The sequence below is a fragment of the Lepisosteus platostomus genome, chromosome 5 (genome assembly GCF_059453375.1).
Source record: "Lepisosteus platostomus isolate fLepPlt1 chromosome 5, fLepPlt1.hap1, whole genome shotgun sequence".
Taxonomy (NCBI): Eukaryota; Metazoa; Chordata; class Actinopteri; order Semionotiformes; family Lepisosteidae; genus Lepisosteus; species Lepisosteus platostomus.
The window spans coordinates 65,742,245-65,766,888 of record NC_142615.1 but is presented as its reverse complement, the minus strand read 5'-3'; the positions used below and the strand labels follow the sequence as shown (position 1 = coordinate 65,766,888).

The following is a 24,644-nucleotide window of genomic DNA, read 5'->3' as shown; positions in this document are numbered from 1 at the left end:
CAGCTCATGCTCCATAGGAGAGAAGCGATTCCTCCTGCTTCTCATACAATCATTTTTATTCTTAATCATAATTTTCTTTAGTTTTGATCAATATTGAACTTTTTCTAAATAAAATGACAATAATCAAACATGCAGGCAGACTTTTAAAAAGTATTAGGAGTTGACAGGGTGCACCTTAGGAATAGTCGTTAGAAAATGTGAGAAAAGGAAAGTTACGTAAGCTCTCACACACAGCATTAGAGATTGGCATCTGTAAAAAAAAACTACCCGTCTCCCCAGCATTTAACGGTGCTGTTGTTTTTATTTTATATATTTATATATTGTTAGCATTTTAATGAATTGTTAAAAGATTGATATACAAATCACGAAATACGAAACGTAGAAAACCCAACTTTAAGCAATTGACCATTCATATTCCTGAATTTTAAACCCCTATGTTTATCTGTGTCCAAGTGCCTAGTGCAGCTATTTTGAAAGCAGAGTCTATGATTTATTGCGGAAGTGCATTGTTGCCACCAAGGAAAAAAATCCAGAATTCTCCTAATTAAGAAATACAAAATTATCTCCTAATTGCGAGATAGCAACGATATCATGTGTGTGTATGAACAACCTGTTACATTTGCAATGGCAGTACCTACAGACTATCGAAAGGTTTGCTGGCACTTTGGGTTTAGTGTTCCTGACAATGTGCACGCTGAGAAATGCATACAGACTGACTTTCTTCTCGGAATGAAAAGGTTTCCGTTTGTACCTCATGTAAACACAGTTTTAACCATTAACACACTCATATATATGAATTAAGAATGAATGTGACCTGGAATCCATTGTACCGCTTCAAACTGAAAGTCGGATATTTAGTCTCAAAACTACATAACTCAAGATTTTTTTTTTCCTTGATGGCAGCATTGGCATCTGTAATTTAGATTCAACCACTGAAGAGGTTGGTTTTGTGTTTTTAGCTATTAAACATAACTGGTAAGTTTAAGTCAGTTCTTGTTACTCTTCTCACTCGAAAGAGCTGTATTAATACCGGCGCACCTGTCTCCACAGGAAAGTTATTGCTGTCCCCAAACCAATGTACTGCAGCTTGTGGCCACGTGTTCCTGCTGTCAGCCTGTGATACCATGTTCATCCACCGCTAGAAATATTACTGCTCCAGTACAAGAGTAGAAGAGGAAACAAATGCAAACACCGTTTAGAAAAAACACACAGGTCTCAGGCCTTAACCATGACAAGGATGGGATTTGAACCTAGACGAGCAGAGCACAATGGATTAGCAATCCAGAAAGTGACTCCTGTTTAATTTTCTTTTCGCTTGCTCGATTTGTAGTATGCTCCTCAATCCTTACAACCGATAAACAAAACGGCTTAATGTGCCACAGCATTCTGCTGCAGGTACGGTTTGCACCGTGTACTGGACGAACCCGAATGAAATATTTCAAATATGTGAAGAATTTCATGAAACCTGAAAAAAGAAGATCACAGCCAATGTCAACAGTTCAGAGCCTGTAGGTAGCTTCAACAGAACAAAACGATCTGAAGCCGCAATTCTTTCATAGAGTGTATTGTGTCACTCTAACCATGCCGTTGTTATTACTGCTACATCTGCTGCCGTTGCTTTAAACTCTACTCAGCGGTCAAGTAGAGTTGTACAAGGAATAGACTACTTTGAGCCTTCCAAATTCCATTATGTGAATTTAAGCTTTTTTTGTATTAATAACAGCATTAGTAATACAATGCGTGCTCAGAAACGTTACTTATTAGCTTATGAAGCAACAGTGTTTCGACAATTTGCGGTCTTCAAAAAGTAAACGCTGAAGTTTTTATACTTCCTTGTGAGCAGATCACCTTTGATTTAGAAAAGGAAAACTTACTCCCCTGTTGCTTTCATTGCAATATCTGAATCGAGACCCAAGCGCTAAGAAAGCTGAATAACGCAAAAGTCATAAACCCGATTTTAATTTAGATACACATTTTCTAATGCAGCCTTCATTACAAGACAGTCTATTTCTCGAAAGCGTGTAATGTGAAAAAGAGAAAAACGAAAATATATGGATGACAATATTTAAAAGATGAAGATTTTACTTTTGAGAAAACCGCTGGTTTTAGAACTTTGCTGTGCTTCCTGCATCATTGTCAGTGTTATAAACTGGGTGTGGAGGTAGCGATCACTTTGTAGAGCAGTTCATAGGCCGGAGCTGTTCAGACTACTCTTCTTATTTCTCAAATGCTTCCATCATTTTTTTCACGCTAGGACGCGAGTGTGTACATGTGCTTGGTTTTCGTTTCACTGATTCTCATTGAAGATTTGGGAATTAACGACGAAAGAATCAGTTGCCTCGGAAAGCAGAAGGTTTGGTTCACAACGATCTTGGAGACACGCCCATGTAGAGCACAGTGTGATATTTGTACTATTAAAGACCAAGTGCTCAAAGTGACGTCTGCGTTTACCGTTGAAACTTGCTTCAAAGTAAATCAAGACGTATGTCTCTCTCGCTGTGTGTGCTCTTATCTGTCCGTCTCTCTCTCCTCTTCTCTCACTCTGGCAGTCTGTGCAGAGTATCTGAAGGGGATGTAACACCACTTGGCAAAGAAGAAAAATTCTCAGAGGCATAATAAAAAATCATTATTCTCTTCTCAGTCAGATTCACAGCTCAGACTCACACTCAGACAGAAGCTCAATGCTGTACTGCTCTCTATCCTCACAATCCAGAACCAGAAGATATTCAGACAATCAGTGCTACATGAACAATATCAGACAGAACAGCCTGGACTCAAGTCACATTTCCCCCTTTTCCCCTTTCTCCCAGCCCTCTTAGAGACATAAAAGAGCTCCTGATTCTCCTCTCTGTGAACTGGGCTCAGGGGTCACTGATCTGGCAGCTGTGGGCTCTGTTCCAGGGCAGAAGCAAGAAACTTCAATAAACCCTTTCCAGGACTTCCAGCCCTTCAGTATTACTTTCTTTAATGTATATCAGCCTCCAAACATGTTTTTTAAGTGTTTTATAACACAAATGAGTGTGGAATTATTTTTGTATTTATGTAATAAACACCAGTATTGACACTCTGATCAGTATATTGATTATTAGTAGCCAAAGACCGATGGTTATGACTACAATAGTGACCAGTTGACCAGTCTTTAGCTCTGAGCAGTGGGACTCAGATCACACAGAAGAAGATCTGTCTGTGTGTGATTCCACACCAGCCCTGGGATTCAGCTGCTCTCACAAGTGTCTCACAGTCTTATAAATGTACAATTAGATGAAGTCTTGTTACAGTTATAAAGTGAAATGATCAGACTACCTATAGAAGTGAGAGCTTGGTGGAAATAAAACCAGTATACACCTCCAGGATCAGGAGTCTGATCCTCCTGGCTCTTTTACTCTGAAGATTCGTGTAAAACCCTTAAAAGCGCTTATTTCAGGGACTTGTGCTCGTTCTCTACTGCTCCACACGGGTACGCTTTGTAACGCATTAATCTGTGAAGTAAACTATTTTTTTTCTGTTTAATGATTTTCTTTCCTCGGTTTGTCGCTCTCCTTCTCCAACTGTTATAAATCGCCTCTCTTCACAGCCCGGTTTAGTTTTTTGGAGATGTTATATTTGTATGAAAACCAGGAGTCTCCTCCAGCAGAGATGCGCTATTTTTTAAAACTTTTTTATTAAACGTATAGAATTTACAAATTTAACTACAACCAGAAGATTAAGAAACATGTACAAGAGAAAAAAACACAACAGAAAAAAAACATATAACCACCAGAGGTAATGAAGTAAATTATGTGATCAAATTGTATTTTTACATATATCATGTTTTCCTTGCTTTATTATTTCTCAGTTATTTATAGAATTTAAATAGTGTTTCAACATGCATGCGTTTCCTGTATAAAATAAAAATCAGCACTCACTTTTTTACAAAACAAAAAAAAAACGCTTGTCTTTTTGCAACATTTCGAGTACCTCTGGCATTCATGAAAAAGACACACAAAAGCAGCAGAGACGCGCTCTGCTCTATCAGAATAAGGGCTGTGACGTCACAGACACCAGCCAGAGCGCCGGGATCAGAGAGAGAGAGCGCGGGAGGCGCACGGAGCTCACGGAGAAGAGTTATTGATCACTTATCTATCGACAACCAATTATTTCAACTGAAGAACCCTAGAAAAATCGATTAACTTCACCGATTGGTGAGTACTGATTCTTTTCTTGACCCTGTTTAAGTATCTAGAAAACAGTTAATAAAGACTGTATCGACCAATTACCATAGTGCATTTAGGGTTAATAATATTCAATCCGAAATTAAACAATGATTATTCATATTATTATTTAGGTAACTGTATCCTAGAGCTAGAAAATGATATTTCAAGTTCATAAATGTATGTAAGTAACAGTTTAAATGCATTTTTCCAGTGTTTATAAATCATAAGAATGGTAACCACGGCGACAGGCGCCTCGTCACTGCACGCGTCTAAGTGTCTCGCATTTGTCACAGAGAGCGGTGTGACGTCACGAGCAACGAGCAGCAACTAATACTAATATCAGTGTCTTCATGTTAATATTAGTGAGATTACAACTGGTAGTTTTAATGCTAGTGTTCATGTGAGTATTAATGACAGTGGCACTACTGATTGTTTTAGTTTTAATGTTCATATTAATGTTAATATTAATTATAATTATAGTGTTACTGTTGTAGTATTAGTAGTATTTATATTTGTGTTATAGTGTATCTGTAGGTAAGTGAGTTTGTGGTATCTGTGCGTGTGTGGGTGCGTTTCTGGAAGTGTGTGGTGTCTGTGTGTGTGGGCTGTGTGTCTGTGAGTGTGTAGGTATGTGTCTGTGAGCTTGTTGTGTCTGTTAATGTGTGAGCGTGTGGGGTCTCTGAGTGTTTGGTGTCTATAAGTGTGTGTCTATGAGTATGCATAGTGTCTATTTGTTTCTGTGAATGCATGCCTGAGAATGTGTGTGTATGGTTTGTGTCCGTGAGTGTGTGGTGTCTGTCAGTGTGTAGTTTTATATTTGTAAGTGTATGTGTGGGCATGTCTGTCAGTGTGTGTAGTGTCTATGTGAGTATTAATGATGATAGCATTACTGATAGTTTTAGTTTTAATGCTAGTATTTATGTAATATTAGTGATACTTATAGTGTTAGTGTCAGAGTATTAACACTCATCATCATCATGTTAGTTTTCATGAGAGTATTACTATTATTATAAGTATTATTAGTCTAGTAGTAGTTTTTGTCAGTTGGTCAGTGTGTGGTATGCATGTAGCTGTGCACAGTGGAGTTATAATGAGGTTGTGTGTTCAGACCTTCCCTGGAGCATTAAGTCTTTTGAACGTTTTCGTGGTTTTGGCTGTGGATACATCTCCACATGGTTGAAAGGGACAGTAAAATAGTAAGGTAAATAAAAGATACTGAAATATACAGTATGTGCTCACTGTAATGTAGGAAGAGGTGGTCAACAAGCAAAACAGCTTTGTGGATAATGTGAAGTGACATTGTTTTGTGTCAATTAGCCCACGAATTGTGCTTCATGTGCTCACTTAAGCTGTGCAATTTGTATGGTTGTTGAATGAGATTGGTTTCTTCACAAGCCCGGTCAATTGCCAGAGGAGAGCTTGCTGACACACACCTTCATGAAGACTCTCTTTAAGATGATTACACCTTTCATTGTCAAGTCGCCTCCTTTGCATACAATAGTAGCACCAACACTAAGAGAAAGGATGAGAAATGGCATTTATCAAATGATTGCAGTGTTTGTTTGACTGAGGATCCTTGTGTGCTGAACTGGCCTCTGGAGAAGTGTAGTGCAGTAAAGGAGAAGATTTGTGTCACTCAAGGCTGTAACGGAACAGAACAATACAATTACAATACTTTTATGAGAGTAAATAATACTGGTGCATCACAGTTCTTATAATGGTGAAAACAGGAGCAACTTCTCTACAGGTTTGACTGAAGTATTTAAACGGCAAGAAATAATATCACTATGCAATTAATTAATGCAATTGAGCTCCTCTAAATGTTCTAGTCTGATGAAACAATGTATAGAATTAGGTGACAATATCAGAATTCATTCAAATACACAAGATTAATTTTCAGCAGCAAAAATACGCTCGAAAATATTTTACAAGAAAGAAACCTTACATTCACCTAAATCAACATTCACCCTCTACATTAGCAGAGAACAGTAGGACAGTTAGTTAGTGTCACTGGACACTCTGTCACAGAGGCTGATCTCTTCAGACTTCAATGAGTCTTCCAACTTGTCATAGCTGTTGAAGAAGCACCTGTTGAATCTCAACCGAAATTTCCTGAGAAATCGTTCAGCGAGCGATTCCTCCCTCTGGACTCTGCACTGAGCTGAAAGCTGCGCGAATTCCTCACTGTATGTCCTTTACTGTTACATGCGCTCTTGTGTAGATTATCTACTTGGAGAAATGTGACAAGAACACATCAAACTTTTTCCATATGTGAAGGAAAATGCTAAAGAGCCTGAAAACTTTGAACATTTAGGTTTGCGTGCTTTATATACTGTATATTCTTTACTATACTTTACTTTCCATATTTAGGGTGGAGCAGTGGCTCTGTGGCTAAGGATCTGCGCCTGTGGTTGTAAGGTTGCTCGTTCAAATCCCTCTGCCAGCAGAGGAATCCTACTCCACTGGGCTCCTGAGCAAGGCCCTTAACCCCAACTGCTCCAGGGCACCATACAATGGCAGATCCTGTGCTCTGACCCCAGGCTCTCTCCTTATCTGTGTGTCTCATGGAGAGCAAGCTGGGGTATGCAAAAAGATCATTCCTAATGCAATAAATTGTAAAGGGTTAATAAAGTGATGTTATTATTACTATTCCTTACAGCAGAGCAAACAAATTGTTACAAAAAACACCAGCTAATGTCCACCAGCGGAATTAACATTAATATACTGTAAAGTGCTGTAACTTGGGAGTGTTAATCTACAGATAAATTAAACAAATGGCATTTATAGCTCTAAAGAGGTTGACATAGACATCTGTAACAGATCTTTTCAGTTCATTGCTGTTCCTCTGACTTGGTGAGCCTTTGGAATTTTAAAAGCGTTTTGCTTGCCTCTCATGTGGTCTGTGTACCGGTCCATTAAGAGCTGCACTATCACTGTGTCGTGTGTGGTCCTACAGAACTACACAGCTATCTACTGGAGTCATCTTCTGTCCATTGCAGTTGAGAACAGATTTAATACAGAGCTGCGCAGAAATTTCTGCGACAAATATCGCTGCAGAACTAGCCCGTGCACAACAACGAAGAGAAAAAGAAATACCACAGGGTCGCCCATAAGAGGGAAAAATAGAAATCAATTGTTCAAACAATTACAACACTCGTCCTCTTACAGTGGTCTCATGTTATTTTTCTTGCCATAAGAACAGTGGGATTGTTCAACTGTATTGTTCCCCAAATGGTTGAATAATAATAATAATGATAATAATAGTGGTGGTAGCTGATCATTCTTGTCCGTGGCCGAGTGACCTGTGTGAATACAGTATGTTGATTTATTCTCCTCAAGGCATCGCTTTAGCAATTCAAAGAGCGTGGGTTTTAACCCATTCAGTGCTTATTTCAACTAACGCCATGTTCCTTTTTCTAGGTCTTCAAATAGTTTACAATGTAGAGGTATCTTTAGTAATAAGAAAAAAGCTGCACCTCGGAGATCCATCTCACAAAAGCAGACTTCTTAAAGTGCACTTATGAGCTGTAGAACCTGAAGGAGTTCTCTCTCCTGGATATTAAACATGCAGATAATGAAATCAGTGATTTATGATTTCTGCAACCTTCCAATAAATACATCTAAGACATGTAACAAACCCATTGTGCAGCTCCAGTGGCACAGTTGGTCAGTGCATCGTACTTATATAGCAGTACATAGTGAAGTCATGCTGAGGTTGTGAGTTCAAGCTTGCGGCAGTTTTGCCTGTGATTTCAGCTGCAGAAACTTTCTGTTGGATTTAGGTTGGTTCTTCTGTTACTTTTTCCGCTCGATGGAGCTTTATTAATGCAGGCACATCTGCTTCCTCGGCATTTTATTTTATCGCTGCTCACAATCCAACATACTGCAGACACCTCTGATACTGTCACTGCTTTTGGCCACGTGTTCCTGCTGTCAGCCTGCTATACCATGCTCATGCGTGTCTAGAAACATTACTGCTCTAGTACAAGAGCGAAAGACTAAACGAAATCGCACCCACTTTGAAAAAATCACGTTTGACAAACCATAGGATGACAAGAATGGGATTCTTTGGTTGTTTGAGTACATAAATCAAAGACACTGCGTTCAGCATATTCACATCAGGCACTCGGACAGAGATAAACCCAGAGAAAATCTTCACATTTTAATCTGTAACTGCAGGATTCAACAAATTGTTAATTATCTCAACTTCACTTACAATTTTTAAACAATTTACAAAGCCCACAGTGGATGACATTTGGTTCCGGCACACATCAGTTGCTTGGAATATCATTGTAATATTTAATTTGCTTTTCCGTCACACCACTTTTACTAATAATGAAGTTTATCAATACACGTTTGTTTAAAACATGTCATTTATTATTGATACAGTTTCATTCTGTCTTTATTAGGAGCTGTATCACAGCTAATGCATGTAAAGCCTTAAGTATGTGATAGTGAGAGTTCAGTTATCCCAGGGAGTGAAGAGAACTGAAATTTAGTAAATACATATTTTAATAGAGTGTAAATCTTCAAAGTGTTCTGTCACTTCAAAAGCGAATTACAGGAGCAGGGATTAAACCCACATAGACATTTGCTTATTGGGCTTAAGTCCAACACCTTAACCACTCAGCCATCCCAAAAAACAGTTTCAGCTTTGTGTTACACAGTTCATTGAATATATTTGTTCATTGAATATCTTAATTTAATATATTTGTTATATTTTTGAATGGAATGGGACTGTACACTGGTGGTTCCCAGGGGAAAACAGGGTTATTGAGCCATTGGGTATTCTGAGAATAAATTGGGTGGGTGAATGTAACCGTGTGGTAAAGTAAAACAGTCTTCTTAGATGAAGCGCTACAGATGCAGCCCCTGAAAGTGTATAAGACTTACATTTATAGTACTGCTGACACAAATGGAGCCTCTACATCAGACCGAAATAGCGATGTGTTCGCTTAGTTGTGCGTAGGATCTCCTCATGAATCTGTCTCATTCATCAGTGGAAATAGAAGCCGTCACTGTAAACTCGGACGTGATGTTCCGCAGATGTACAGTGTGCCTTTCCTCTTGTTGTATTCAAGAGTACTCACTGTGTGAGCTCCTCACTGCGTTTCCTTTTCTTTTCCTGTGATTATCTACGTGGAGTGTGGTGACAAAATAGTCTTGAACATTTTCGGTTTGTGAAAGGAAACACTAAAGAAAATACAAGTGATTAACTTTTAAAATATCGATAGTACAGCTAGAAGAGTGAAAGATAAAATACGATTTATAATTAAATTCACAATACACTTAAGGAAAACACAAACGCCCGAACAGGGACTTGAACCCTGGACCCTCAGATTAAAAGTCTGATGCTCTACCGACTGAGCTATCCGGGCTCTGGATGGTGAATGACACTATCGTGATCCTCGCAAGTCACATGTCTCTTCTTGTGCCGAAGCGCAGTCATACAGTACCTGACCCTTCTGGAATGTCTACTGACAGACTTTATCCAGAAGCGACAGCACCACTCCCAGTAGAATGAGTGAGAAATACAGCATGACATGGGGAGGTAAGGGGCTCCCACAATTCATCTTTCCTCACATTACTGATTTTTTCAATAGCATTTTGACCTTTTTTCACATTCAGATTTTTTCGCATTTAATAAGATCTTTTAATCAACAACATTAAGAACGAAAACAAATGGAACATTTTTTGGAACAACAATTAAAAAAAACTTTCAATGCCTTGGTTCTATAAGTGTGCACACTTTTTTGTTAAAAATTAAAAAACATTTTGTTAAAATTCAATAAATAGTCTATCAGCAGCAAGAAATTATTCTGAAAGTAAGATTTTTTATATCATAAACTGTAAGACACAAAGAGAGTTTACAGGTCGTATCCTTCGCTTTGTCTTTTAAATTAAGCGTTCGGGATTCAAACCTGTGTTCGGACTGTTGTGTTTCTTGAATTTCTTGTAATCATCAAATGTCGTTGTTTGGTCCATCAGTTTTTTTCTCGGTTGTACAATTGAATTCGTGCAGTTTTCAGCTCAGTGTGGAGTCCAGAGGGAGGACTCGCTCACTGAATGATCTCTCAAGAAATCCCGGGTGAGATTCAAAAGGTGTCTTCTTCAACAGCCACGACACGTCTGAAGACCTCTGGATTCCCTGAATATGACATAAAATTAGTTCAAATCATTTGGTAGTTAACAGAACTAAATGCTTTAGAGGTACATTTAAAACAGCAGAGCAACACTGTACCACTTCGAGTGTGCCTGAGTTTAATTGTGTGAACTTGGCTCTCTATGAACATGAGCAAAGAGTTCACATTCAACAGAAGATTGCAATGTGAGCACAGAAATATAAAGCACCTGGAGATGCCGGGACCTCATACATGCGAAGCATGCGCTCTACCACTGAGGTATATCCCCAACAGACTTATTAACGGAACTGAGATGTGCTGATGCTCTCTGAACACAATCCACCACTAACGAAGGATGCCTGCAGTTTCCCACTTTTGCGTTTCCTCTACTACAGAGTAAATTCATAGGAATGAAGAAATAAGGAAGGAAAAATAACCGCATCGAAGCTTCCAGAAATTGGTTAAAATGAATCCGTTATGTTTATATCCAGTCACATGGGCGACGATGATTGATTTATCGACGGGGAGTGCTTTTTTACCTCCTCACTCAACTACCTTGATTAAACTACGCATAGAACAACAGCAGTACTGATGATTTTCATGGACCGACTTGTTTTGTACAGCTCGAGTGATAAAGTCCTGTCTGCAAATATTGTAGAAGAACGAAAAAGGGCGAAACAACGCTCCAACCACAGGAATGGTAACAGGAAGGATCATGTTATTTAATATGTCCTTTGGAGATGCCTTGTTGACACACACAGGTGTTAGAGCTGAACAAATAATTGATAGTGGTGTTTGTAAACAATCATGGAACATTATTTCTAAACCAGGAAGAAAGGAGCAGACTTAAACTTTAAGAGACAGAAACGACACATTATCACAGCTAACATTAATTAAAATGACATAACAACAAAAGAGCGGAGCCTTGAGTGAATCAAATTAGTTTTCATTGGACGTCTGTCTCTTCATAACTTTGTAGGTGAGAGGGAGGATTGCGGAAATGTGCCGGTGTTTCTCAGAAGTGCGTTGGTGGTATAAGTGCCTTCTAAATAATTGAGCCGGGTTTGAATCCCTGTAAGCGCATCCCCAAATCTTTTCAAGAAAATCTGTGATCCGGTAACATCTTTTGAAACTAGCATTCAAGGTAGGATATGTGTTCTTAAACACCAAAACACTCTATAAGGAAAAAGCAGATCTCTGTACACAAGACGGCAGTGCGATCTTAGAATTCCTGTGTTGTTGACGGATTCAGACTCCTTCTCAGAGTTATTTGGCGAGCAAAGAACTTTGCAGCTGAGGAAGAGCACCATGGAAAATACCAAACACAACCAACGAGCGTGTTGGTTGCTCTTGCTCTTAATGCAAGAGCTGTTTTTTTGAATCATTATTAACCAAAAACAGCAGCACAGGTAGGTCGCATTTGTGATTATGTCACTTCTCTGCTTCAGCAAGGTCAATAAAAGACTCTGAAAGTAGTAAAGCAAAACTGAACTCAAAATCATATTAGGAATTCTGAGCGATATATCCATACAGGTAATCTAATAAGAATGTTGAAATATTTGAATATCATCTCTCTATATATTTCGCTGCTTTTTACCAGGAGTAAAACTATTGGATTGAAGGAATGATAACCGCTGGGTTAAAATGTATAGTTGTTATTTGGAGAAATCTGTAAACGCGTGATCTTATATGTTTTAAAAGACAGCACAGGAAAACACGACAGTGCTGATTATTTTCCGGAGATGGAGCACTGATGACCTATCCGAGCTGATTGATAAAGCCCACCCAGTGGATACTCTAGCAGAATGTCAAAGAACATTCACCTTTGTATCCAAAGAAACCACAGGAACAACATCAGGAAGCACAATCAATTCCCCTTTTAAATCTTTCCTTTAAGGTATGCTATGTGAATTCATGAAGTTAATCCTCTGATCTCTTTTGACCATGAACAAAGTATTTCTGATGGAGCGCTATGTTCAAAGATTTAATAAGCTTTACCCCTGCCAACGATTCGGCGTGAAAAATTAAAAGTTTCACAGACAAAAGCAGCTCACCACCACAGCCAATATTAAATGTACTTGCCGGTACACTATCATGTGCACTGCCTCAAAAGTGATCTCGGCAGATGTTGTTCCCTACATAAAGCTGAACATGCCAAAGAGAATTTATGTTGAGAAAAAAAAATATTTTTTCTGCCTTGATGTTAAGCTGACAGCCTGTCTTTTAGAAAGTCTATCACTAAACACCTCCCGCAGCCTAACAAAAAGCGCTTTTACTGATCGTATTGCTTGGCAGCAGTGGGATTCAAACCCACACCCCCAGAGAGACTGGAGCCTAAAATCCAGCACCTTAGACCGCTCAGCCACGCTACCTTCCTCCATGCCCAACTTCCTCACATTGCTGGCTTGGAAATGTCGGGGGCTTCAGCTCTTGTCGTCGGATCTAATGATATCATGACATGTGGAAGTGACTGCACCTTCATCTTCTGAGATGCTTTCAATAGCACAAATGCTACTTTCACCGGCACAAACAGCAATAACGAAAGAGGTGGGTTTCATCCGTTGTGCTGTTTGTAGGGGCGCAACTCTACGTCTATCTACTGACTTGAAGAGCAAAAATCAAAATCCTCTGCTATTACTGTTGCTTTTTTCATAGTTTCTTTAAATCCTTCATTTGAACATAGATTTTGAAGGATATTGATGATAATACCACATAAACTGTGGTTTTCTTGTGATCGCCAATTTTTTTCAAATACCAGCCTTTTTTACAGTTCCTTGCGTGTTTCACAAGGTATAATAGCCCCCCTTGCATCCTCAGCTAACATATTTTAAAATTACAATAGATTATACAGCATGCATGTTTACATTTATATTAAAATTAAAGTAAATATACCAGAATACATACAGTGCTAACCCAATAATTCTTGTCAGGTTCTCCAACAAATCTGCGTTGTTATTTTAACATGTTTCAGCTGAGGGTGCAACAGGAGTATAAATGAATTTTCCCGCCAGCCGTTCAAAGACCAAATTCCATGAGTGAACATTATTTTCTCAGAAGTTGCCGGCATTGGACTTTGCCGGTGGTAATGAATTATGTCCACAACTGTTGTAGTAGTTCCTTCTTGAAATTCGACACGTGCAACGCACTCGTAATATCATAGGTGTTAAAGTTCGCTGAGTCTATTCGAGTCATGGTGTGTATCCCTGCCTATCATTGGGAGACGGGTAGCTTTTTTACACTCAGATTCCAATCTTCAATGCTTTGTGTGAGAGCTTACATAACTTTCATTTTCTCACATTTCCTGACGACTGTTCCAAAGGGGCACCCTGTCAATTCCGAATACTTTTCAAAAATCTGCCTGCATGTTTGATTATTGTCATTTCATTTAGAAAAAGTTCAATATTGATCATAACTAAAGAAAATAATGATCACGAACAAAAAAGGATAAAGATGCGAGTCGATCTTGAATCACAGCTGGGTGACACGGGCTTCTGTTCTGATATGGTTGTACGAGAAACAGGAGGAATCGCCAATCTTCTATAGAACATGAGTTGAATCAGGAGTGGGACATTTCGTAAACTCTTGCATATGTCAACGCCTGACCTACATCGTAAAACTAAATTAAAAACTAACATTAAGTTGTCAGAGACATTCATTTATATACAAACAAGAGACAGACCAAGTAATAATTCTACATTAGTTCAGGTGGGTAAACCTGAACTAACTAACTAATAAACCTATTAATAATTCTACATTAACGTGTCCTACACTGATCAGACTAATTGACATGGTCTGATTCAGAGCCTGTGCAGTTCGGGCTAATTACAACAACGCCAGTTCTGAACCCTCATCACCGAACTGAGGACAAGTTCAGCTGTTCTCCAGTTTTGTTACGCATGGTTTTTCATTGCAATTGAGTTCAGAGCTGGAGCTGATCTCCAGACAGTACAGTGTTTTGGGTAAGTTGTCGAAATTCGCATGAGGCTGCAGACAACAATGGAAGTGGTATAAACTCAACAAGCCAGACGGCAGTCGAACCTATAATTTTCTGACGCAAGGCCTGACGCGTTATTCATTACGTCACTGACCCTGCTATTGTAGGACTAAAAAAACACGTTTTCTACATTTTTGTCTGTTTAAAAATCACTCTAAAAAAGACAAAGGGTTTGTGTCGCGCTAAAATTCTGCTTCATTTCGAACGCAAATAAAAACCGTTTTGTTCCAAGAAATCATACATTTGTCACATCCTTCATACTATACTTCTCTCTTGTATTAGTAAAGCATTTTGATTTAAACTGAACAATATATGAAAGGTTTCATCTATACACTTACACATAATAAGTATACGAATAAATACTCGGAAGAAGCCGCAGCTCAGGTATTAGAGAGATTTAAAATCAGATCGGAGGATTTAGAGTCCAGAGTGCAAACCAACAGCTGACACAGGTCTTTTATAGAACCGTTTTGATTTCCTCTACTTTGTCCCCGTGACGTCATTGTCCTGCCCGCAGCCGAGCCCGACACACGTCTGGTTTTTGTCGCTGGGCGCACACCCTGCGGTCCATGCGGGTCCTAATACCCCAGTACAATGACGGGGACACTAAACTGTAAACAGGTGCCGTCCTTCGGCTGAGACTTAAAACCGAGGTCCTGACTCTCTGTGATCATTCAGGAGAATGGTGGTGGTGGAGGGGAGTCCCCATTACCTGTAAAGCGCATTGAGTGGAGTATCCAGAACAGCGCTATATAAGTGTAAGCAATAATGATTATTATAATTATAATGTAAAATGCAATAAAAAAATCAAACTTTGATTCAAAATAGGTTAATGTAAAAACTGATAAAGCTAATGCTTTTTTCAGGGCTATATCTACTTTTTTTTTAAAAAGCGATGTCTGTCGCGATTGTGAGAGTTAGAGAATGTGTGCCAGCGGGTGCCTTCATATCATGAGCGTCAGTCTCGCCCGTAGCTGCGAGAAGGTTAAAAGCGCACAAGTGATCTGTAGACAATGTTCGGGGAAGAAATAATTCTGTTTTCAGCACAGGGAGTGAGAATGAGCTCAGCCCGGCTCCCAGCAGAATCCATTCTGGTTTGGTTACTGTTAGACTGTGCGTCTGAGGCTCTTTGGATCGCAACGTAAAAAAAACAATTGCTCACATTGTGTGACTTCCACGACAGGAAGGAAAGATATCACTTTAAAAAATCAGAACTGAAGATTTGGATCCTGGGCCTCAACTTAAAAATAACGACAGGAAATTGATTCCAGTTGTCAGATCACGTATACGGATACCTTAGCTTTGTGCAACAACCTGAAACTTTCAGGTACCATAAATAATATTATTGCTAAACATATGCCATTCTAATCTGCAAGCGACCAGAATATAGAATACAAATTTTTGTATAAAAATGCATTAAGTCCTGTTCTACACCTGCATGCTTTGGAAGCACTGGCCTACCTGTATCAAAATATCAGATTGTGTTTCTGCAACATTTCGCGCATAGTATGCCATTTTATCTAAAACAGTCACAACGAGGGCTTTACATGCAGTCTGGGGTATTTTCCCCTTTTATATTTTTGCCACTTTATATTGAACCTGTTATACTCCCAGAAATGCACAGTAGCTTATACTTAATTAAAATGTACAATTCACCGCTGGTATAAACAGATGTGTGCCGTGTTTGCCTTTGTAAGCATTTGTTTAAAAAATAAGTTCACAATACGATAAAAACACAGAAAGCACAAACTTTATAATACAACGATACAAAATCAATACCAAATCATTATGCCAATTAAGTAACTATCCTTTGAAAACAGAGAACACCTTTATATCTACAAAAAACTTGACATTTGTATGTATTTTTTAATTACAAAGCAGACAGTGTAGTCCCTTAATTCAAAGATCAGATCTTGGCCAAAACAAGACAATCAGACGTGGGCTGAATTCGGAACAGGAGCCTTTGCTTCGTCGATTATTGAGCTTTTGATCAATGTCTAAATAAAACAGATTCGCTTTTTTAACTCTTTGATTAAAGTACACGAAAAGCACCTTCCTTCGAGCTGGAATCAAACCAGCGATCTAAGGATTCCCTGCTGACCCCCCTACAGTCCCCCACTCTACCAACTGAGCTATTGAAGGGATACTGCAGGATTGCTCTCTGGCACATACTGCCCAATGAAGTAAAATGTGAAATGGGTGATTTAAATCCCACTTCGACATTAAGTTTCCAACTTGTTTCCTTAGTCTCATTTACCTTGAATTTAAGCCACGAACCAGAATTCTACTGTATAAACTTCCAGGGATATTACAAAATGTTTGATGGGGCATCAATCATTCCAGGCGGAAATTGATTCCTTTTTTTTCTCGAGGGATCATATTAAACATTTCATTAGTATCGAGAGGAGGATCACCAGTAGGCACAAAACAAACAGTTTCTTTCTGTCTTTATTAGAAAGTAGCGTTTATGCTACATTAATAATATTTTCGTGGAAATAAAGAAGTTGTAAATTTTAAAAATTTATATTTGAATCGAAATGTGGTTTTGAGTTAAATATTAGAGTGTTCATGTAATTAGTTTGTGTTTGTCATTACTATATATATTGCCATGTTACTAGAATTTGTAACTGAAGTTTACTAGTTGTGTTTTTTATGATGATTAGACATTTGAATACAATTCAAATGAATACAATATTGTATATAATGTATAATTTGAACTACATATTGTTCAGGTGTGAATAATTGTATATTTTATGAATACATTTCTAAAACAAATCATTGGCTTTATTTACTAGTTTCTACACCTATAAAAATCTTTCTTTGATGTATAATAGACATCAAAGAAAGATGTCTATTATACATCAAAGATGAGCAGTGTGTGTCGTGTTCACAGCTGATAACTAGAAGATGTCTGGAAGAGGCAAAGGCGGAACCAGCGGTGTTAGCGTCGCTCCCCTTCTCCCGGTCGACGTTGAAGTCCCCGCCGAGCACCACCTGTCTGTTGGTGGTGCAGCAGCTGGCCAGGTCAGCAAACACTTCCTTCAGGATAGAGGGTTCTGTTGGAGCATAGACGTTAATTGCTCTCAACTTCTGCCCCCTCCAGTCGATGTCTGCGACCAGGATCCGGCCCTGCACCACCGAGAAGGAGGAAACCAGCGTCATCTCTGGGTTTCCGAGGAGGACTCCCACTCTGGAAGAGTGGACCCCTCCTACGCTCCAGCATGATTCTCCCTTCGTCCATTCCCTGGTGAATGTCAGCTTGTCGCTTTCATCCTTCAGGTGGACCTCCTGTAAGAAACAAACTGAGAGACTTTGAGGCCAGATCATGAAAGACTCCCCGTCTTTTCAACGGGTCTATAAGCCCTCTCACGTTAGTTGTTAGAAAGGTAAGTTTCACAATCATGATTAAACAAGTGAAAGTTGAACCTCCTCTCTTTGTGCTTACAGTGGAAAATTTGGGAGTCTGCATCTGGGCACTGTTTAGCCTAGAGGTAACTCCTCTCGTTCGGGTCCTGGGGGGAATATGCTGGGCTCCCTCCAGGTCTCGCTGGGGACTGAAAGGTAAACATGCTGGACAGGTCCAGCCCTACCATCAGTCCCGGCTCCAGGGTGGCTTCAAAGTAATCCTTGTCTTCCTTGAGGATACTCTCCACCACCGCTTCGGGAAGGCTTTTTTCTTCCCTTTCTCCAGGAGTTTCGGGGACCTCCAGTTGCTCCTGGGCCTTGGGAGAGGGGGGCTCCACTTCCTGGGCTGCCTCTTCGTGTTGTTCATGGGCCTTGGGGGAGGGGGTTCCGACTTCCTGGGCTGCCTCTTCCTGTTGTCCCTGGGCCTCGGGGAAGGGGGTTACCTCTTCCTGGGCTGCCTCCTCCTGTTGTCCTTGGGACTCGGGGGAGGGGGGTTTTGTTTCCTGGGCTGTCACTTCCTGTCGTCTTTGGGCCTCAGGGGGGAGGGTTTCCATTTCCTGGGCTGCCTCCTCCAATTGTTCCTGGGCCTCGGGGGAAGAAAGTTCAGTTTCCTCTAGGACGAGGAAACGGTTCTCCCTTACCACTCTTTTCTTTTGTCCTTCCGAAGGTGGATCCGCCCTGCATCTCTTCTCCCGCTTTCTCTTTCCCTTCTTGCTGGGAGTTATTAGGGCCCTTTCTCCGGTCAGCCATTTTGTCCGTCGTCCTGGCAGCCATCTTGTGGCACTGGTGCGGCTGGGGGTGTGGCCTCGGCAGTTTCGGTTCTCTGCGGGGGAGGTGCGGGTTCTTTGTTCTCACCTCTCTCCCTTTGTCTTGAGACCGGTTTCTGCCAGCCGGCTTCCACCACCTGGGCAAACGAAGGTTTGCTTACCTTGCATTGGTGAAGGAGGTGTCCCTCGGCGCCGCATCCGTTGCACTTTTTGGCTGCCCTGCAGGTTTTTGCCAGGTGCCCCTCTTTGTTACAGTTGTGACATCTGACGATGTCACACGTGTTCTCCTTGTGGCGTCCTGGGGTAGTAAAGGTACCCCCTGTCGGCTCCGATGTTGAAGCGGGCCGGGGGGTGCTGGAAACCGTCGACGCCCTCTGGGTCCTCTTTTAGGAGGACTTGGTACTGGCGTTTGCCGTACCAGACGCCGCAACTGTCCCTGATCTCCGTCGGTTTGCCCACCACAGTTACATACCTCCCTAGGTACGCTGTTACCAGTTCCATTGGTACGTAGGGGTTGTATGTGAGGACTGTGATGGTCCTCTGGTTTGTCTTCCTCATAGGCTCCGGCCTGAATTCAGAGTAACCGGGGTGCTTACCTTTTTCTCTGATCATTTTTGTTGCCTTTTCATATGAGGCGTCCGTGGCCATGTAGGCCTCCATGTATCTCTCTGCCTTGTTGTCTTGCAGGCAGTAGAGATCTCCGGCCACCAACTGCAGGATCCCTCTCAGGAAGGTAATGAAAAAGGATTTTGCAGTTGGCATCGTCTCTGTTTTCTTGGTCCAGTGGAACCGGATCAGTGTCTTCTTGTCTGCCATCTGGAAAGGAGAAAAAAGAAAAAAGGAGAGAAAGAGAGAGAGCAAGGTCCTGTGGAGAGGAGGGTTTAGCTGCTAAAGGAGCAGCGTCCTTGTGTCCTTGTGGGCAAAGCCCAGCTAGGTGCAGGCGCAGGAGGAGAGAGAGAGAGGGAGCGGATAGTGCTTCCGAGTCTCGAGGAAGAAAACAAGCACTGCGGGCAGGCCACGAGAACCTACTCCCTGCCAAGAGGCCAAGGAGGCAGAGAGAGAGAGAGAGGGAGCGGATAGCGCTTCCGAGTCTCGAGGAAGAAAACAAGCACTGCGGGCAGGCCATGAGTACCTACTCCCAGCCAAGAGGCCAAGGAGGCAGAGCAAGAGAAAGAGGGAGGGGAGAGGAGAGAGCAGAGAGAGAGAACGTTGCTGCCGGATTCCACCCAGCTCAGCTGCTGCTTGGCCTTAACCCCCTAGGCTCAACCTAGGGCGATACCAGCTCAAGCACTCTTCAGGATCTTCGATCACCTTCTCGAACTTTGGAAAGACAGGAACTGCGGGCATGCCACTTGAACTTGATCTTAGCCAAAAGGCCGATAAAATTGGATTCCAGCTCACTGGCCCTGCAAAACTTAGTTCAAGACTTTAAACTCTCAGACACATATAGATGTATATATCCCACAACAGCAGGATATACATGGTCAGGGAGGAATAGCAGCTCCAGAATTGACTATTGCTTTGTCTCAGAGAGAGTGAAAGTTGTTGGGGTCACTCTTCAGCCTGTCTTCTTCTCAGATCAAGAAAGCTTTAGGATGAAGAGTGGAACTCCAGGGCGGGACTGTCTTTGGCCCAGGCCTCTGGAAACTCAACACAAAGCTGCTAGAGAACGAGGGGGTAGTATCCCGCTACAAGGAGAAACTATCACAGTGGCTGTCCTTGCAGTGTCTGTATGGGTCAGTAGGAGGAGGTGAAGGTGAGGACAAAGGCCTTTTTCATGGCTGAGGGAAGGAAGGCTGCCAGACGGAGAGGAGTGCTAGCCAGGAAACAGAGGCAGCTGCAGCGTCTCTACACGATGCTGCACAGTGGCTTCAATGAGCTCGAGGATATCACCCTTTTAAAAAAGGACATCCGGAGCATAGCAGAAGAAAGTAGTCGAGGAGTGCTGTTAAGAAGCAGAGTGCAGTTCTTGGAAGAAAATGAGAAGTGTACTCGCTTCTTTTTCAGGAAAGTGGTAGGCTCCAAGTCTGTCATGGAAAGTGTAGTTGATGAGGAGGGAAGAGAGAGAACAGAGCCGAGTGCTATCCTCTCCTGCATCGAGGCCTTCTACTTAAGACTGTAGAGAGGTAAAGGATGAAGAAATTCATTTTTTTACCTCAAAGCTAGAAAACGATTTGAGTGAAGAAGATAGGGAAGTACTTGAGAGGGATTTGACAGTAGAAGAGCTGAGACAGGCTATGGAGAGCTTACAGAAGGGGAAAACTCCGGGTGCTGACGGGCTCCCTAAGGAATTTTATTGCACCTTTTGGGATCTGCTTCAGGATCTGCTAATGCTCCTTTTCGAGGAAAGCTATAAGACAGAATTGCTGCCTGACTCCTTAAGAGAAGGCACTATCTCTCTCTTGTTTAAGAAAGGAGCAAAGAATGACATAAAGAACTGGAGACCCCTCAGCCTGTTAGGCGTGGACACTAAGATCCTGTCCAAAGCCCTTTTCCTGTACCTACAAAATGTAGTGACCTCACTGGTAGAAAAAGAACAGACTTGTGGGATAGCAGGACGCCTGATGAGCGACAACCTGGCCTTGTTGAGGGATGTCTGCCTGTACTCAGAGGATCGCTCCCTCCCTCTGTGCATTTTAGGTGTAGACCTAGAAAAGGCCTTTGACCGCCTAAACCGGCAGTACTTAACATCGGTACTTGAGCACATGAAGTTTGGCCCCATCATGAGAAAGTGGATTAACCTGCTGTACACAGATAGCAACAGCAGAGTAATGGTTAATGGCAATAGATCACGCCCCTTTGAAGTCTATTCAAGGGTGAGGCAAGGCTGCCCATTATCCCCCTTTTTATTTGTTTTGGCTATGGAGCCCTTAGCCTGTGCCTTGCGCCAGGATCAGGCCATTAATGGGATACCAATGCCTGGAAGTGGGGGGGGAGAGGTAAAGACATCTCTATAAATGGATGACGTCACCCTGCTCCTCTCTGACAATGTCTCAATTAGCAGAGCTCTGAAGTGCTGTGATCGTTTCTCTTTGGCTTCCTCTGGAAAAACTAACAAATCTAAGAGTGAGATTTTTTATCAGAACTGGAGGGAGCCAAAAGAAGGGCATGATCTCAGGCTGCAAGAGAAGAGAATTAAGGTCCTGGGGGTGTATTTTGGAGAAGAGATGGGAACAGTAAATTGACAGAACAAATTGCCAATCTTAAACAAAAAACTGATGCAATGGAAGGACCGAGACCTCACCATGACAGGGAAGGTACTGGTCATCAAAGCCGAGCTCTTGCCTGTCTTGAATTTTCTGCCTTCTACCTTCCCAATACCACACCGTGTTGCAGTGGTGCTGAGGAGATGGATGTTTCATTTTCTATGGGGTGGGAAGCAGGAAAGACTCAGAAGGGAAATAATGTACAGGCTGCTACTCTTAGGGGGGAAGTCTGTCCCAGATATTGCCATGAAGCTGCTGTGCATTTTCCTGGCCTCTGTGCTGAGAGGCTTTGCAACAGCGCCTGCAGCACGTACCTGGAAATGTTTTGCCAGGCTCTGGGTAGGTAGGAAGGTGTTCAGAGTGTGGGGTGTCAGACCCAAGCTGGATGTCCCACTCTCTGACACATGCCCTGCAATTTATGGGACAGTTAAAAGTTTTCTAAGATCTCACCCAATTGGCCATATTCCCCTCCGAGATGTCAGCGTCCAAAAACTGGAAGATTTCGTTGCACCGCAGAAGAATAGGCAGACCCCTGTGGGCATTTTAACATCAGCCCAAACAAGGAAGGTGTGGAAACACACATTCTCTAAGTTTCTGTGCAACATTCACAGAAATTTAGCCTGGAGTGTCGTCCACCAGTGCTTACCGGTACGAACTTTCTTGTACCGTAGGGGCCTCACCCCCAGCCCTCGCTGCGTTAGGGTTGGGCTGTGGCGAGGAGGAGACTGTGACCCATCTCCTGTGGTCCTGCTTTTTTGCTAAGGCCTTCTGGGCACAGTTTGAAGATTGGTTGCAAGCTCTCTCGCCCCAATTTACCCTGACCGCTGCTTTCGTCATATACGGCATCTCTCCTGTCAAACTTCCTCCTGACGTGTTTGACAGGATCTTGGCCGTGGTGAACAGTGGGAAAGACGCCCTGTGGAGAGTGAGGAACATGGGGCTGTTCAAAGACATCGAGGTCCCAGTCAAGGCAGCAGGTAGCCTGGCCCTGTTCATCACCCGAGAGAACTATTACCTCAGAGATCTGTGGAGAGAAGGGAGGGAGGAAGCAGAAAATCTGTGAGAAATAGAGAGCATAGGTCAATATCTCAAGAGACTGTGAAAAACATTATCATGTTTAAGTAAAGAATGTGATTTGCACCAGAAAAAAAGAAATTGTTGCTATGTAACTGGTACCGTGTCAAAATGTAATGAGATGTGATCATTTATACTGTTTTAAGTATGTATATTAATGTAAAGCTTTCTAATTTGTGATGTCCTGTATTTTTTTGTGAAAAGAAAATAAAGTTCTTAAAAATCGAAATTGAATCGGTTCACCCAGAGCGAGGCTCGGCCATTGCACTCCGGCTGTGCTGACCCCTGCGAATTCCCCAAATGTGGGAATCTCGACTGCATAATTTCTGGTAGTGGGGGACTGCGTTCGCGCTCTCCCCTGATGTGCTTGGTCCAATATCAGATACGGAAGAGTTATGACCCCACGAGCTGCGATAGGATCCCAGTTTGAAAGGAGTCGATGCCACTGCTGGTTCCCGGTTTCTTTTAGTTAGAGGTCCGGAGAAGCATTTCAAGCTGGTTACGCTACTCCTTCCGGACATTCATTCCCTTTTCAAAGTCAGTCATTTTGCTGTAGTCTGCATTATTTAGGCTGATTATCGAGGTTAGCCTTTATTTGGTCATGGGGGCCTCGGTACTGTATGCTAATTCTCAAGACAGTTTCACCCGTTTTCTGATTGCTAGGTTCTGTACCAGTGCAGACATGTCAAACAGTGAATGGCTGTACCTCTATTGTATCCATGCTCAATGAATGAAATCAGTAATAAATGAATATATGTATAGTTATACGAAAAACAAGTGGTTTATCAGCTCTACTTCATTTGCAGATTTAGAGGCAGCTTCGATATTTGTTTTACAAACGGGTTTTTTTAATATGGGTCACACACATGCCATAGCAACAAAACATCTCTAGAGATGAGGCTATAGATCATCTTTCCATCCTCCAGGTTTTCCTCCCAAAGCCTACGGTACCAACGGCGACCCCTGCTGGCCGAGAGAGCAAAAGCTTTCAGCACCTGGTATTCCCAGGCGGAATCCCATCCAAGTACTAACCAGGCCCAAACCTGCTTAGCTTCTGAAATCAGACAAGATCGGGAACATTCAGGGTGGTGTGGCCGCAAGCACAAGCCATGCCGTTTGACTCGCTACTTGAAGCTGTGTGTGGCTGGGGCTCCGTGCCCCCCGAGTGGGACTGAAGGATCGTTCGTGTGCAACTCTTTGGAAAGGAGCTTCTTTCCAAATCGCATTGCTTACCTGGATGTTGGCGAATGTGCTCCCTTGTGTTGGCTTGTCCCGCACTGGAGGAGAACAAACAAACTGCTCGGAGGAGCACAAGGCAAGTCTTCACAAGACAAAAACCTCCAGTGCACAGCACTCAAAACATTTCTGGGCTGTCGCGTGCTTATTTCAGCACATAAAGCGCACCAGTCCAACACGTCGGCCGGGCGCGCGGCGCCTCCGCCCTCTTGTGGCCTTGCGGCGTCAGAGCAAGAAGGCTCCTTCTCGCTGACTTTCCGCTGTGTTGCAGAGCCCCGAGAGGGAACCTGGAGCGCACACTTTGTGGGGGCGGGGGACCGCGTTCGCGCTCTGCCCCTGGTCTCTTGCGTGAGTACTAAATCTCACGGCACCAGCCAGCGGCCAGGAGACAAGTACAATATCGCGGGACAGGGGGGCCTCGTCATTGATTGTTACATATGAGACGGGGATTAGGAGGAGACCCCGACTGATTGGTAAAGGGGAACACTAACACCAGAGTGACACCCCCGGCGTGTCTTTTTGAGAGACGCCCTGGGATTTCTTAATGGCCAAGGAGGGTCGGGACCTCGGTTTTACGCCTCCCCCGAAGGACGGCGCCTGTTTGTGCAGCAGAGTGTCGCCATCAGGATGCTGGGGCATAAGAAAGC

At 42.3% G+C, this 24,644-nt stretch overlaps 1 non-coding gene and 2 pseudogenes across 1 annotated transcript; 1 reads left to right on the top strand and 2 right to left on the bottom strand.

Moving 5' to 3' along the window:
• Nucleotides 1-9,498: 9,498 nt before the first annotated feature.
• trnak-uuu (transfer RNA lysine (anticodon UUU)) lies at nt 9,499-9,571 on the bottom strand. The gene has a single exon. It is a non-coding gene; the product is annotated as a tRNA-Lys (tRNA).
• Nucleotides 9,572-22,981: 13,410 nt separating this feature from the next.
• On the top strand, nt 22,982-23,122 carry LOC148671460 (U1 spliceosomal RNA; annotated as a pseudogene).
• A 622-nt stretch (nt 23,123-23,744) lies between these two features.
• Nucleotides 23,745-23,863, bottom strand: LOC148671459 (5S ribosomal RNA; annotated as a pseudogene).
• Nucleotides 23,864-24,644: the final 781 nt, after the last annotated feature.